This window comes from Ambystoma mexicanum, chromosome 9 (assembly GCF_040938575.1).
Source record: "Ambystoma mexicanum isolate Mex_15411 chromosome 9, UKY_AmexF1_1, whole genome shotgun sequence".
Classification (NCBI taxonomy): domain Eukaryota; kingdom Metazoa; phylum Chordata; class Amphibia; order Caudata; family Ambystomatidae; genus Ambystoma; species Ambystoma mexicanum.
In genome coordinates this window covers 713520427-713536763 of record NC_090931.1, presented here as the reverse complement: position 1 = coordinate 713536763, position 16337 = coordinate 713520427, and the positions used below count along the sequence as shown (strand labels likewise).

The window sequence follows — 16337 nt, the reverse complement described above, 5'->3', positions numbered from 1 at the left end:
CCTAGATCCACTTGCACCTGTTCCCCATCTGCAAAGGAAAAGAGGCTGGAGGGCTCCTTAAGTAGGGAAAGAGCAGCAAGCAGGAAGGCACCAGGTGGACGGGGCTTGCTATGTGGTGAAAAAGAGCAGCATAACATTAATAGCATGTATAGGGAGATAGAGATTTAAAATACTGCGAAGCCTAACTAGACTTGTAATTTGCAACACCCAATTATATTTTAGTAGGGGAGATTTATGCAATCTTCCTCATAAAAGCAGCAACTAACTGCAAATCATATTGTGCCATTTATGGTAACTGTTCATTCAACTGCTGGTGAAGGACAATTGTCCAGTCTAATATGGCCACCTTTATGTGTCACTTTGTGATTGTCCAAGTAACCCAAGACGGCTGGAGTGAGGGGAGCCAACAAGACTGCCTGGTGCATGCCTGGTGCATGCCTGGTGCATGCTCCAAAGCACCTTAGGGCACCTTCTTCCTCAGTATGCATTGCAGAGCGGCCAGAATTACTAAGGCGCAGCTCTCCCCAGTGCTGTGGGAGCACATGCAGTGTGGGAGGGGTGGGGGTCCAAACAGTAAGTCACACCAGCAGAATGCAGCTCTGAGCTGAAATCACAGCTTCAGGACAATTCTACCAAGTGCATAGCAGTCACTCAACCTCTCCGCAAAGAGCTCTGCTTCAGTAACTGCTGCTTCTTTCATTGTATGGCCTCAAGCACACCACAGAACCTGCACTGTCACACCCAGAGTTCAGCCTTGCCCAAAAGCTCACTCCACGAGTGTGCATTGCAATGGAATCATGTATAGTAGGTCATATGGTATGAGAACAAGGTGTTGGGCATTGAACCATGTATGTTCTGCCATATCTCCCCTCCCTTAAGCCTTGCATCCACCAATAAATTGCTTGATATGTTTCCCATAGATTTCCACCAACGAACCTTCACCCAAAAGTGTACATCAGCAAGAGTGCTTTGCAACAACCCCTTAATCTTGAAAAACAATTTAACAAAAAGTTCAACTGATAAAAAAAACATTCGTTTTTGTTCATGTAGGAACCATGTAGCAGTTTGAATATGCTGTGTAAGCAGAGACAAAGTAAAAAACCTCTGCATTAATGGTATGATTTGTATTATACCAAGAGAACGTGGGGTTAGTGCTCTAAGTGCAAAGTTGTCAGGGAAACTGCAGACCTTGTCTCCCAGAAGTAGCTCCTCTGCAGACACGTGTTCAATGCATCCCTATATTTGTTCCACAAAGAATGACGAACACATTTTAGGGTTAGTTATACATTTTATTATTACAAACAAATGTAACCTGGAAGCTTCTACCAAGAAAAAGATTTTGGAAGGTCCATGTGAGGCTTAAATCTTGCTGCTGATTAGCTAGATCACATCAAGTATGGCAGAGAATTGGTCCAAGAATTGTCCCCAGAACACACACGTGGTGCTTATTAAGCAGTATTCATAGTCCAGAAAAGCTGGTGCACCATGTGCATGGATGGCAATTTACTTGGATCGCTGCCTCATTTTTCTCCTCTTGCGCTTCAGCCTAAAAATATAAAAAGGTTAGATCAGTGAGCTACGTTAATCAAACATGCAAATGCAGCTATTTTATTGGTAACACTTTCTGTAGGCATTAGAACAGTCATGTCAATCTCAGTGCAAAATTACTTCCCAAAGGCACTATATGACGCAGGTATTGCCAAGAAGAGTGCGTGAATAGCACAAAGAACAAATGGTGAGCCAGATTGTGAGGGTGTCGCACAGACCTAGATTGTGAGGGGGGCTGTGGTGAAGTATTGGTAACTATTTTACTATACGAATACAGAATTGGTTTAAGAGAAAATAAAGACATTGTTGTAGTAGGAGATTCTAGCTAAACAAGTCCAGACCTTACATAGAGAGTTTCCTCTGGGCAGACAGCAGAGGAATACATGGGTATACATTTATTAATGGAATATCAGGAAGGATTGAGTCAGGATGTGTTAATTTAACCTGCCTTTTATTGCCTAAGCAGACTTCCATGAAGTCACAGTACAATCTGTTCCCATTTTGTTTTATCCACTTCCCCGGAAGTGTTGCATGCTCTGCTGTGAATTAGTGTGGTTGAGTGCACCGCGACTTGGAGGGTCTGTCAGGGGTTCAGCAGCTCCTGCAGACACTTTGTCAATACTCAGCCTGACAACCACCTCAGAGGTAATCCTTCTCAAGTTCCCCCATAAATTCTCTACAGCCCTGGTTCTCTCAAGCTGGACTACTGCAACAGACGCTTTCTCAACCCACCCTCCACTAATTCAGGACTGAGAGACTCATCCTTGGCTACAAGCCCAGGGACCATATCTCTCCAGCCCTGAAATCTCTCCTGGTGGCTGCAAGGATCAAGTTTAGGACAGTCTGCATCGTCAAGGCTTTCCAGGGCCGTGGCACGCACTACATCCAGCTCTCTTCCAATATACCTTCCCCTCAAGCCTTCACTCAGCTACCTCCAACTTTGAGGTAGTCAGACAGTTCTCTAGGCAGAGTGTGGGGTGGTAGATCTCTGCAGGTGCCTCCCTCAAATGGTCTCCCTGCCCCACTCAAACTGGAGCTGGACCAGCTGAAGTTCCAGAAGCAGCTCAAGACCTTCCCTTCATCAGATTTCTCTCTCCACCCTCCCCCCTGCTGACCACCTAGGTGCAATTTTCCCTCCATTTATGGACCACCCAAACTTTGATTTCGTTTGCTCTACTGGAAAAAGTCAGGTTAGGTAAGCCAAAGCCTTCAGCTGCACTCCTCTGGGAGTTTGCTCATCTGTTATGGGGAAGCAGACATGTCCTTCTGGCTGTCAATACTGGGAAACTAGGTTTCCCTTAGACTGTTGCAATGTGTGCCAAGTACCTTCCATTTATACAGAGTCCTTTTGTTTTATGGCCTTAGTAATCCTTCCATGGATTTTTTGGTGATAGTGTGCCTAGGACGAACTGGTGGCAGAGTATTTTTACTTTAATGAACCAAAATGTGTTTACCGCATTTGGCTCAATACTGGCCAGTGCCGAAAACCATCATGCCAAAGTCTTTTGTTCTGTCCCGTTTTGTCCCTTTGAGTGATGGCCCACATCAGGCGCGAATGCAAGCATTGGCTATCCCAGATCAGAACACAAAATTAACCTTGGATAAGAGGGGCTCTGCATCCATTCCAGTTGTGTTCCTGGGCAATCCAGCAAACTGAGCAGCTAGACCCTAGGGTATTGTATAGGAGCACCACCATCCAGAGTACACGAGACCTTGGAATCGGTCCTGGGCCCTCTCCTGCCAACTTGTCCTAGACCCTCTGGGTCGCAATTTATGAGAGTGCGCCAGGCCACAAGCCTCTGCAGTCCCTGTGTCCCACTGTTGTAAGAGCCTTACATACCTGCCCCCCTGTGCACTGAGAGGTGCTGCACTGGAACAGCCTTCCTTTCATCGAGAGCTGAAAAAAAGGCTGTCCCATCCCACAGCAGAGCCACTGCAAGGGTTGAACCTAAAAGCAACCTAAACTGGTAAAGTTTGGCCCAGACTGTCGAGGGTCAGCAAGTACTTGCATCAATTACTGGTGGCCCCCTGGCACAGCCATTTTTCTTTCTGCACAAGAATCCCTGAAAAGCACCTTAGTAGGGCTAGTCTGTGCGCCATAGCTATTTCCGAAACTCTCAACCTGCAAGGTTAGGCCCTGCTCGAATAACAGGACCCTGTTCTTTATCGCCCCCTTCCTGAACTGCTACAGCTCCCTGAAGGAGGCTCCACTTTTGCTCTTACAGACGACTGCACGTTGTTAATGCACTGCTGTACTTCATAAGGCTCCCCACTTCATAGGGCTGGGGAAGTTAAGTATCTACTCTAAGGACTGTCTAATGGGATATTTGTGTTAACTTACCTCTTCAGTTGCAGGTTGGGTTCTCCTTACCCACATTAGGCGAAACGCATTTGTATATATGGTAAATAGTGAGGTGTGTGGTAATGGTTATTCTTACTGTGGTTTATTCATGTTTAGTTATAAGGACGATAATAAATGTATTTGATATACACAAGTATTCTGGAGTTTTACTGTGTGTGTGCTCCCCATTGTGGGCTTCCGATCACCCTCACCCCTCCTGGGACTTAGCCTTGACTACCTGCCAAGCTACTGTAGATTGGTCTGGTTTGTCCAGAAGGTTCCCCTGTTCCACTAAACTAGGGTGGCCGCCTAAACTACTGCCCACCAGGTCAGTTTAGAAATACAGCTTAACAGCAGCACCGACTGGTTGCTTGGTTACCCTCAGAGTCTGACTGGGTAAAAGGCTCCTCCATGATCAGCCGCCCCGCACTGCCTCTGGGCCTACTGCGCACCTGGGGACTTAACCTCTACAGTCCAATCCCCTGCCTCCTTGCACTTATCCAGAGCCACATTGTCCTGGCTACACTGCCCTCTCCCTGACACTTCCCACTCCTCCATCCCCCTGTACTTTGCATTGTCGCACTTGCACTCTCTAACAAGGTTTAGTAAGATTGCTGGTCTTGTCCCTCGGTCTGCTCTTTTGTTGCGCCTAGAAACACTGTATGACTTATACCCATCAGCCTTTGGTTGCAACCCACCACCTCCCCTCCAATGACGTGGGCGTACTCTACAATCTCACCCACTGTGAGGTAATTAACCATAGATACTCACCCTCCAACAAGACCCTCATCTTAGATCTTTGACAGTTTATAGTCCCAACAGGTGTTCCACCTCTGGATAACAGGGCTTGTGTAGCATACCGATTAATAAACAAATCCTCATTTTAGAGGAATGGCCACATAAAGGTCACATCATTAAGAGGTGATGTGAAGGGTGAGGAGAGTAAAATAAAACAAGAAATTGTTAGAAAAGCATGAGAATGTTAGAACTATACAACAAATTTACATTAGCACCCTGTACCGTAAAGCAAATGCTTGGAACACAGGTGGCATTAACCAAGAAAGCCCATGCTCTGAGCACGCATTTGTTTAGGGTACTTCCCTTCCCTACACCACCCATTTACCTAGAGGGGTGCTAATGGTGTTACAAAAAAAAAAAACATTGTTTTGATGGCACCATGCAGTGTTGCTGTCAGCAGAAGTCTGGAAAAATCGACTTACAGCACGCAGCACCTGTCCACAAAGGTTCATGATCAAATAAACCATTAGCACCGGTGTAGCGAACTACACAGGTGCTAACAGCAATGTGCCCCTTTGGTAACGGCATCACCACCCTCATTAAGGGACCCTTTCTGCCTTCAGGTTAAATTGGGCAGCGGGCCCTTACCTACAGGGTCAGGCCACCACCTCACTGCACATCGCCTTGTGACCTCTGCATTACCAATCTGGCTGAAACCCAGAAGCTACTTTCATAGACTCCATTCTCAGCATGCATGCCTCCTGCCAGTTTTTGCAGCTACCTACAAGGATGGTTGCAGAAGAGTTGCAACCATTATGAAGTACCTGCATTCAAGGATGAATAGACTCAAAGTATAACTTCTAGTCATTTGGGGACCCATACAGAAAGCAGAATTCACCTGGCAAAAGATATAAAGCGACCAGATAGTTTTGCGACCAGATTTCTTGATGGTTATGGGCTACCAGATTTCTTGATGGTTATGGGCTACTTGAGATCCCAGTTTATCCACATCTATAGTGGAATCACAAAACATCCAAGGCAAGGGCCAATATTTTATATTGAACAGCTAATTTTATTATTTATCCTTTATTCACACCAGGGGAATCAGGTGGCTGGAAGAGCAGAGAAGAACACCATTGCCTGCCGTTTCCACCCACACAACGCCCTTCCACAGGTTGCACAACCTGTCCATGCCCAAAAACAAGCCAAACACTCCCCACCTCCCATACCTGCTGGACTGGTGCCTTCTGCTCTGGTCCCAGAGCTCCTCCCACTCATCAAAAAGGAAACGCGACTATGCCCCTTTGCCTGTCGGGGCAGCATTGCTGTCTCAGGACAGAAATTCCCAAGTTAATGTTGCATTCAACAAGGGGTCCCCTAGTGGCACCTGGCATGCATGCCCGCCCCCCCCCCCCCCCCCGCTCTTTGCAGGATATTGGGACTTGGTGAACTGCTCTGGTGATGAGGTCGACGTTAGAAGAACCTGTGTATGGGCGCAGTCCCAGCATATTGGAGTGGTATGGGTACCATCAAAGCTTGCCTACTTTTGGTGGTGGCATCTGGTTGCCAGTAACCTGGACTGCCTGTTGCTGTTTGGGACCTCTCGGGCCAGTGACATAAGTGCTGCTGCAGCGACTGCGTTGCCCTGGTGGCGACGCCGAGCATGTGACGGGCTACGCACAGGTGGTGCCCTCTTGGTGTTGGCTTGGCAACCCGCCATGCAGTGGAGGAAAGCACCTGGCAACAGCTGCCAGCAGCCATTTGTGGATTCAGCATTGCAAGTCAGAGCCCTGTGAACATAGTTTGATTTTGTTCATCTAGCGGATGATTGTGAATCCTGCTGGTCAGGAGGTGTTAAGTTACCAGATCCAACAGACATGCCCGATGAAGGCCCATATGAAACTTTAGCCAAGTTGGACAAGCACTACTGTGTGGAGGAGAACACGTTAGAAAGAAATTTGCCACTAGAGAACAGAGGAGTGGGGAAAGTATAAGAGTTCACAGCACTCAGGGGTTTGGCGGTAAAGTGCAGATTTGATCACTGCCAAGATGAACACCTAAGATCAGTCGATCGTTCCAATGACATCAGAAAGTAAGCTGTGGAAGGAATGGAATCCTTTGGAGCGGGCCGTTAAAATAGTAGCACACTGAAGGGTGCAGCAAGACACTTCAAGCAGATATGGGGGGGGGGGCAAGTAGCAGGTGGACCCATGCAGCGATCGGAGACTGGAGAGCTGGGGGACCGTCAGGAGAACAGGTTTACTGGCAACAGAGTCTGGGGCGACAATGGGTGCCTTTGAAGGAATAGAGGATCGCCCAGAGAGACTGGATTCTCCAGAGATTTCAAGGGGGTCCACCAAGGAGAGGGGAGCATTTCACATCTGGCTTTTGACAAGGAATGTCTGGCAATTCATATAGTGTCATGAATGTGGTAGGAAAGGACATCTTGCTCGTTGCTGCAAAAATTCCAGTTGTGGTCCAGGTCAGGTGCATGAGGTCAGAGTGGATGGTGATTATGTCTTTTGTGATGTTGGTAGGGAGGTTGTGAATTCAGTGAATGCCACTGAGTGAAAGGTGAGTAAGAAAACCCCTATGCCACTGAACGATATTGGTGCAGACTACTCCCCGATTAGTGTACAAGTGTGGAAAGAAGTTTCGTTGTTGCACATGGGAGGATGTGAGTGCGAATGTACCTATAGACATTATAGGACGCTTTAAAGAGGAGCTACAATTTAAGGAGAGGAAGTCCCTGGGCACGGTTTATGTTGCAGAGGTCAAGAATTACTTTCCTGGAGCGATCAGGCAGAATTTAAAAAAAAAAAATTTAAAAAAAAATAAAAAAGGCTTGACGCGAGTCACCCAGAACAGGTGTGTCAGTGAAGAGGGTGAACATGTGCAATGGTAACAAAGGGTGTTTGAGAGGATTTGTGCAAAAGATTAGATTGAAGGTGTGCAGTACCCAAGATAGCAAAATTATGCACCATACCTTTGGCTTCACAGAGAAGTAGAGGATGAACTGAGGAGAACGGAAAGAGATGGAGCGAGAGGGTAGAGGCATCAGAATGGGTTAGTCCTATAGTAGTAACTGTATTAACCTCAGGCATTTAAATAGCATGGTGGTAGCAGACAAAGTTTCCCCTAGCGAGGATAGATTTGCTGGTGGGGGTGTCTGGGGCAAAGATATTTTCGATTTTAGATCTGAAATTGGCATAGCATCAAGTGGAATTGCATGAGGGGTCCAGAGATCTTTGTATACGCAATGGTCTGGGGGTCGGCAAGTGTTTTCCAGAGCATTATGTAGAAGTTACTTGAAGTGAGAATGGGGTCATGTGCTAGTGTGGAAGTAATGATAATGGACTAAAAAGGGCCATTATGTTTGAGGGAAGTGGGATTAACTATATCAAATGGAGAAATGCACATTCAAGGCACAGTGATATATTTAGGCCATATAATTTCACGGGAGGGTGTTAAACCCAAGGAAGATGCCATAGAGGTGATCAAGAGAATGAAAGCGCACAATTGCAAGGGTGATTGTGCTTGCATTTCTGAATCTAGTGGCATTATGGGAAGTTCAAGGGACTCCCGACAAGATGAGGAATTTCAGAATTCATCGCAAGGGTGTGGTCTTTAAGTGGGATAAGAGTTTGAGGAGATTAAAAGGGCCATTGTTAATGCACCCATATTGAAGATGGTAAGGTTTGTGGATGCCAGTTATGGCATTTGGGTGGTGTTGATGTAGGACTGCATACTGTGGTGTTTGCGTCCAGATCTTTGAAGGGTCCAGAAAGCAGGTATGTTGAGGCCACCCCTGGCTTAGTGGTGACATCAGGAGATATGGAGCCATGGAAGGCTATGCTAGAGTAAGCAAGAAATTGTGGGTTCAGGAGAATTATTTGCATAGGGGACACCAGTTGGTGGTGCCATGCAACATGAGATCAGTTGTGGAGCTGGCTCATGTTGGACATTTGGGTGTAGCCAGAACAAAGGGTTTAATGAGAGCCGAATTGGCGGCCTGGAGTGGATAAAGATATTGGAGGTGACAGGATGTACCGAGTGTGTGGAGGGTGATAAGGGACTCAGGGTGCAGAAAGTGACCATGGTGATGAGGAAATGCCCCAGGGTGCCCTGGGATAGATTGCATTAGATCTTTTGGGCCTGTTTAACATCTGATGGGCAAGAGATTTGTTAGTAGTGATTGATTTACTATCGAAATGGCCCAAAGTATGTGTGCTAAAAGATAGTGGCAGCATTATTAGGTTTCTGGAGCAACTGTTTTGGAGGGAAGGGTTCCCCAAAAGGTGTTTACCTGACAATGGCTGTCGGAATTCAGGGATTTTCTTTGCAAGTATAGTGTGGAACAAGTCACCACCTTGCTGTACCACCCTCAGAGCAATGGGTGCGTAGAGTGTTTCAACAGGCCTCATGGAGGCCATTAGATCATTGTCGTCACGGGGGGGGGGGGGGTGAATAAGAACTAAGAACGGTAATGGAAAGAACTTTCCATTACAGGTTGGCCGCCATTAAGTCTTGCGTGGGAGGAGACCGAAATTGCATTTGTGTCCAGGTTGGATGGGCAAATCAAAGTGTGTGTGGTCGGGAGAGTTTGAAAGGTATTTGCGTGGTGTCAATGCTAGAACACGCTATGACCAGAGGAACTGTTGCAGATATTCCAGCGTAAAGGAGGAGTGGATAAAAGTGAAGCTTGCCACCAAGGTGTGGAAGGGCTCTTTTTCAGAACCCAAGCAGGTTGTGAATGATTTGGGTTCTTATGTGTTGGTTAGAGGTGGGGGGTGCCTGGAACAAAGTGGCTGTGCTCAGAATTGGAGTGATGTGTTAGAGGTCTGCTTTTTATATGCTAGTGGTTACTTGTATGTCATCACTGACAATGCACATTATAGTTCATTACATTACTGTTCATAGGTTGCTAGTATTGTTATTATGGTTACTGTACACAAGGTTCAGTGGTGGAATGTATTGGTTTAGAATGGTGGACTTCTACTTGTGAAGGTTGGTGGTTGCTCCCCTGGCTGGGGGCGGGGGGGGTTGTATGCTCTCCTCTGAATAAACAGAACTAACCTATTCTGCTGGTCTCCCGCTTGGTTTGTACCTACATGTGGGGACGTCAAAATAAAAGCCATCGTACAGTTAATCCTGGCCTGAGGGGCCAGACAGACTGCTCCAATTACCTCAATCGGTAGGGCCAATTTATGGATGTTTGAGTCAAGTTCATCTTTTGTAGACTTGTCAGGGCCTTGTTGTAAAGAAGTGTGAACCGGCCAGTTGAGATATGTAGATGGTGCCAATACCAACGAGAGAATTTCAGAAGCCTGAAACTTAGTCTGATCCTTCTCTAAAAAAGAGAAGCCCCTGAATTGGTAATTGACAAATCTTTGGCAAAGCACAGACATTCCTACAGGATCAAGATGCGGACATAGGTACCCTGGAGAGGGGGCAGGATTGAGGACGTACATCCTATTGAATGTCCCCAAAGTCTGAGCCACTCACGATCTGGAATGTTTCCAGCGTTAACAGATCAGTATCTGAAATGGGTCCAAAACCACCGGAATCACTAGAGTAAAAACACCTGACCTTTCTGATGTTTTAGGACATCTCCATTACATGAAAGCCCCCTTAGTTCGATGCAGCCCTGGAGTGGATTGCTGAAACTGAGGTGTGGCACTGGCAGAAAACAGTTTGATAGGAACCAGAAGATTTGAGTCAACTGAAGGAAAATATGAAACTGCTACTTCTTGGATGAAATGCTTTAATGGAAAAGGGCGACAATCACCCCTCTTCTGAAAGCCCAACGTATGTAAACCAGTCAGGTTGCATAGAATGTCCACAACAATGCGGTTTGTAGATTGGACTTCAAGCCCCTGCAGATCATTGAAGTTCTTTAAAGCCGGAGGACAGAGCCTTTAAATTTAGGGGGGGTGGGGAGAGGAAGTTTGGGGATTAGAAGCAGAGATTTTCTAGTAGCTTACCCAGATTTGACATTCTACAACATGTTCCTCTTGTAGAGCAAAAAGAATTTGTCATGAATGCCTTCCCGTTTCTATAGCTGAATCTGTGGCTGAAATCTTTAGCTTCCTTCCCTACTGAAGGACAGAAAGAAGGTGCACTCCTAAGGCTCCAGTGAGAAGTTACCAGCCTCATGCAGGTATACCCCATGTTCATGTAATATGACAGTGGTAGCAAGAAGCTGGCACAGGAACAGCATGGTATGGTATATTGTATAGAATGGTCGAGGGCATGGAATGGGCCGGAGTGCATGGAACTATTGGTGTGCTCGATCTCAACCACCTAAGGTAAACCACCATATCACATCTCCACGCTTATCCTCTTCTTTACACCACCACTCAACTAGAACACAGCGATACTGACACCATTTGGAATAGCTGTTCTCATGCCATCACTTGCCTCATACTCCCCAGCATCCTAACTAAACACAGCTGGTTACACACCCTCCAGCCTAGGCGTTCTCAGGCCTAACGCAGCCAGAATTGGTCTGGATAACAACCCGTTAGGCAGAATCCAGGGCAGTTCCCTTAGGGAGCACTACCCCAGATTAGGACTACAGGTGAGAGCAATAATACCCCTTTGGTATCAGTCGGTACGACAAAGATTTAGTTGTTAGCTGTGGCTGAGCAGTCAGACTTATCTCAAGAGGGAGATGAGCAGTATTCAGGGTTGACACAATAGGTAGTACAGTACTAATGAAACACTAACCAAAGTTTTGTATTAAAAAGAGAATATATATTTTATATACTTGTAAAACACAGATCAGTTAATAAAGTTAGTTTAGTCAAAAGAAAAGCATATACAACTCCCTATTCAATGATAGATATGTTTGCGGTAGAGTGAAAACTGAGCAAAATGGCACAGTGAAAACCAACTACAAATGGCACTAACAATGTACCGAAAGGGAAGGAAAGCACAAGTTAAAAGAAATACCTTCAGACACCCCCTAGCAACACTTCCCTGAAGTTGTGAACAAGTAATGCACAGTAAGACTTTAGCCAAATGAATGAAAACTGAGCAAAATGGCACTCCACAAGTTAAAACAGTAGGAAGGAAGAGGGGTTTAGAAGATTAATGTGCATCCACACATTTCTCATTGAAAACTAATCTAGTGAGAGCAGACCTAACAAATAAGCCAGAGTCAATAGGCCAGAGTCAGTGGTACAGGACCAGGAGCTTCGGAGCAAAAATCTTGTAGCTGCAGTCAAGTCTTTAGTAGAAAAATTGTTGAAGAGGTAGATGCGAGGCGAAAGACAATGTTGAGAGAGGGCGGCCGATCACAGAAGTAGTTAAAGGATTTAAAACACTTTTAGGGCTACCACAGAAAAAGGGCTGCCTGGCGGAACAATGTACCTTAAACGTGAAGTGGCTCCTGCGGTGGTGGTTGTTCCCAGTAGTTCCTGCAGGTCAAGGGATCCAACAGAGGAAGAGAGGCTCTCGTCGTGGAGGAAGGTTCAAGTCATGCACTACCCAGGAATGAAACCAGCCGCGGTGCTGCCAAACGAAGTCGGTATGCTCCTTTTAATCGCGGTGCGGGTCAATTATCCGGTCTCCAAGTTCTGGGCACTGTCGATTCGACCAAGGGAGGTCCGAGGAAGCGATTAGTGAACTGGTTGGCCCCCACCAGCTCAAGGGAAGGAGGCTCTCGCTGAAGATCTCCTCTCGTCATGTGGAAGAAAAGTGGCGAGACGATCTGGCAGGGCTTCACCAGTGGTGTAGATGCTGAAGATGTCTCCGGCTTCTCTCCCCCCTTCGGTTCCGTAGTTCCAGTGGCAACATCTTGCTCTTCCAGTCCTCAGGACCCTGCTTTTATGCAGAAAGAGACCCATTCATACAGCCTAGCTTTCACTCACACAGTGGAGTGGTCCTCCTGGCGGGAGATTCTCCAGCCTATCAGGTTAGAGTGTGGCCTGAGTTGCTGTGGCAACTCTGTCCAGGGGTTCTTCTCCCCCTCCCAAACAGACCCACCCCAGACTCAGGAGTGCCGAAAGGAGGGCTTCTGGGCAGAAGCCCGCCAATAGAGCGAACAAAGGATCCCCGACCTAGGTTAGGAAAATGGAGTAAGACTCAGTTTTATCAAAGTTCTGGCAAAAAAAAAAAAAACTACCGGAGTAAAGGTAATAAAATAAACCAACGATATGTTAGACTGTCAGTAAAAGTATGAGCCTTGAACAATGGGAAAATCCCATAAGAAAATATTTGCGGTTGAATATAAAAAAGGTAGTAACCACTGCCACCAGCCAGAAACTTTGTAGAGGGGGACTTTAAGGTACCCTCTCGAAAATGAACAGAGGGGAAAAACTATTAACCCCTTCCAGTACTTCCATGTTAAGATGGGGTGTACTGGTTTAGTTCATAGAGATGGACTAGTAATGTCAATGGGGACTTTACATGCCCTGGGAGACAGTAGTCAGTCCCAGGGAGTCTATTGTTTGGGGGTCGTTACAACACCCCTGTGTCACTGCACAGAGGGTGCAGTGTAACACGTGTGCATAAGGATGGTTCCTATGGATGAGAGAAAAGTTCCCATAGGCATTAAACACAAAAATAGCCTAGAACATACATAGCAAAGATGCCCAAGAGTGGGAAAAAGTCACTCTTAGCAGGCAAATAGAAATAAACCCTTCAAATCCAGCAAAGCTGCTGGGGGACTCTATAGGTAAGGGGAATTAGCTATTAGTGAGAATTCTCCCTAACACTACCTGCAAGAACGAACACATACTCCTGATCTCCCATCAGCCACACCAACCGCTAAGAAGCAGCTATCACACGAATACCACACCTGCTGCACATATCCGGTACTCACTTATGACTCTCTGACTTGAACTTTGGTTCCTGAGGGCGTTCAACCTACCAGTGCCTTGAGATCATACCAATGGTACATAAGGCGCTATACAAAATGCAAAGTAACATAACAGGATAGCAAAAGTTCCCCCACCCCCCCCCCCCATCCCCAAGCCTCAACTTCTAGACAGGACCAAAGACTGATGTGGAATAAAAACGAAATTCAAGGACTTCATACTTCTGAACGAAAGATTTTGGAGTGTGTGCACCCCCGTTCCCTCCCCATGTCTCATTTGGAATAGGACAAAAGGTTGGTCCAGACAACACTGGATGTTGAACCACCAAGACAGTGCAGGATCCGTCATTGGCACATGTTGTAGCCACAAGGTCCCAGTTATCCAAAGATTATAAAATGGACCTTCACCCTAGCTACACAGAAATCCAGGAAGTGGTCAAACCACCATCACCACAAGTCACCCACTATGCATTGCTCAGTACGGAGCAGAGACTCTGCAATTGGTGTAGGTTTCACAGAATGAAGTCAAGCACTCACCCAGAACATGGGACAAACAAGAGCTTTGAAAAGCAAATACTGGCTCAGTGAAGTCCGCCCTTGAGGTAAATTAACGAGACCATTAAAATTGGGGCTAAACTGCTATTCGTACTGAGAAGTGGAAAGAAACCAGTCGGTGAACAGTCCAAGAGAACTGGTCAAAAGACCAAGAAGAATCAGTGTGGTTGCATGGCAAACGTTGACCTCAAGCAGCGTCTGAACCCAAACTTGTGTTGCGTCAGTAGGATGTGGATGCTGAAAGAAATATGCCAAACAGATGAGTCTAACCAACGTGCCAAACAGCTGCCCCAATAAAGAGCATATTGATACTGGTGGACAACCCCGCCCAAGTCTGCAAGAAAGGCTACTCTGATCTTGGTACTGCTTAAATCCCCAACTGAAGCAGACTTGGTACGAGAAAAGAATTTCCTTCATCCGCAAAGAGCATGTCACCCTCATCTAGTCACACCGTTCCCTCTTGTGCTTGGTGAACTGGGACAAAAGGCACTTCTTGCATCAATGATTTTAAAGCCTACTTAAAAATTTATTTCAAAAATAGATAGGCCACATTAAAAAAAAAAATACTAGCATCCTCCGTTTTAAAACTTCCTATGTAAAATTTTGAGCTATTCAAGCTCAAAATTCGAAAAAGCAAGCACAGGGGCGCCGCCATTTTGTGAAATGGAGGCCCTCCTGTGCTGGCTTTTGCGGCACTAATGAAGGAAAAGCCAGCCAGCTGTAGTAAACAAAGTCTACCGCTGGGTGGCTTTCCCTTCATTAGTGCCGGGACTCGGAGGACGCGGACCGTAGACCAGAGCAGGAAAGCTGCAGCTGAATCTCGGTAAGTGCTATACAAAAAATAAGCACTAGCTGCGGTTTTTTTTTCTAGGTTTTCCGGGCTGGAGGAGCCCGGAAAACTTAGAAATAAAACCGCAGCTTTAAAAACGTTGTATTTATGTTTGCGGTCGCTTTTGAAGCGACCGCAAACATAAATACAACGTTGTGTTTGAAAACGCTGCGGTTTTTCTTTCCCAGTTTCTCAGGCTCCTCCGGCTCCTCCGGCTTGGAGGAGCCTGAGAAACTCGGAAAGAAAAACCGCAGCGTTTTCAAACACAACCGCGTGTGTTTCTGCCTGCTGTTGCTATCACTTTGGGTCTCCGGTGCTCCCAGGGGAGCACCGAAGACCCAAAGTGAAAGCCACAGCAGGCAGAAACACACGCGGTTGTGTTTACATGCCGCATAGTGTTTCTACCTGCAGCTGATTTCCCATTTGGGGCTCTCGGGCTCCCCGGGGGGAGCCCGAGAGCCCCAAATGGGAAATGCTACGTTGTCTGCCTGAATCTTCTTTTCCATTTGGGGCTCTAAATGGAAAAGCAGATTCAGGCATACAACGCGGTTGTTTTCCGCAACGCCGCGTTGTGTCTGCCTGAATCTGCTTTTCCATTTGGGGCTCTCGGGCTCCCCGGAGCCCGAGAGCCCCAAATGGAAAAGCAGATTCAGGCAGACACAACACAGTTGTGTTGGAAAACGCTGCGGTTTTATAACCGCAGCGTTTTCCAACACAATAACGTTTTATTTATGTTTGCGGTCGCTTCAAAAGCGACCGCAAACATAAATACGTTTTTAAAGCTGCGGTTTTATTTCTAAGTTTTCCGGGCTCCTCCAGCCCGGAAAACTTAGAAAAAAAAACGCAGCTAGTGCTTATTTTTTGTATAGCACTTACCGAGATTCAGCTGCAGCTTTCCTGCTCTGGTCTCCGGTCCGCGTCCTCCGAGTCCCGGCACTAATGAAGGGAAAGCCACCCAGCGGTAGACTTTGTTTACTACAGCTGGCTGGCTTTTCCTTCATTAGTGCCGCAAAAGCCAGCACAGGAGGGCCTCCATTTCACAAAATGGCGGCGCCCTCGTGCTTGCTTTTGAGCTTAAATATCTCAAAATTTTACATAGGAAGTTTTAAAACGGAGGATGCTAGTATTTTTTTTTTAATGTGCGCTATTTTTGAAATAAAATTTTTTACTAGAGTATGCCTTTAAACTAGTCACAGCTAGCAAGGAAGAGTCACCAACAGCCACCCATGTCTTGGTGGTAGGACCCCAAGGAAAGGGTGAACTCATGAATATGCCAAAGAGGAAGGATTCAGTACCCATAAATACCTGAATTGCAGAAGCCCTGTGTCAAAATGGCCATTTGTCCATGCTGAGCCTACCCCCACAGGGTAGGCATTTGCAGACTCAGTTGTGCAGTGCTTGGGGATGAGAGGGTGCCTCCGCGAGACCCTGAAGCTCTAATTACTTCCTCTGGGAAGGTTTTGTAGCGAAGGCAGGGGTACACCAAGAGTAAGGGCAGGAGATCT

General features: G+C 46.5%; 1 long non-coding RNA gene across 1 annotated transcript in view; it reads right to left on the bottom strand.

The window, feature by feature from the left end:
- Nucleotides 1–1268: 1268 nt before the first annotated feature.
- LOC138488548 (uncharacterized) overlaps nt 1269–16337 on the bottom strand; it is a 39591-nt gene continuing 24522 nt past the window's right edge. Inside the window, exon 4 of the long non-coding RNA XR_011274680.1 lies at nt 1269–1546. This is a non-coding gene — a long non-coding RNA (uncharacterized lncRNA). The remainder of the gene's footprint in view (nt 1547–16337) is intronic.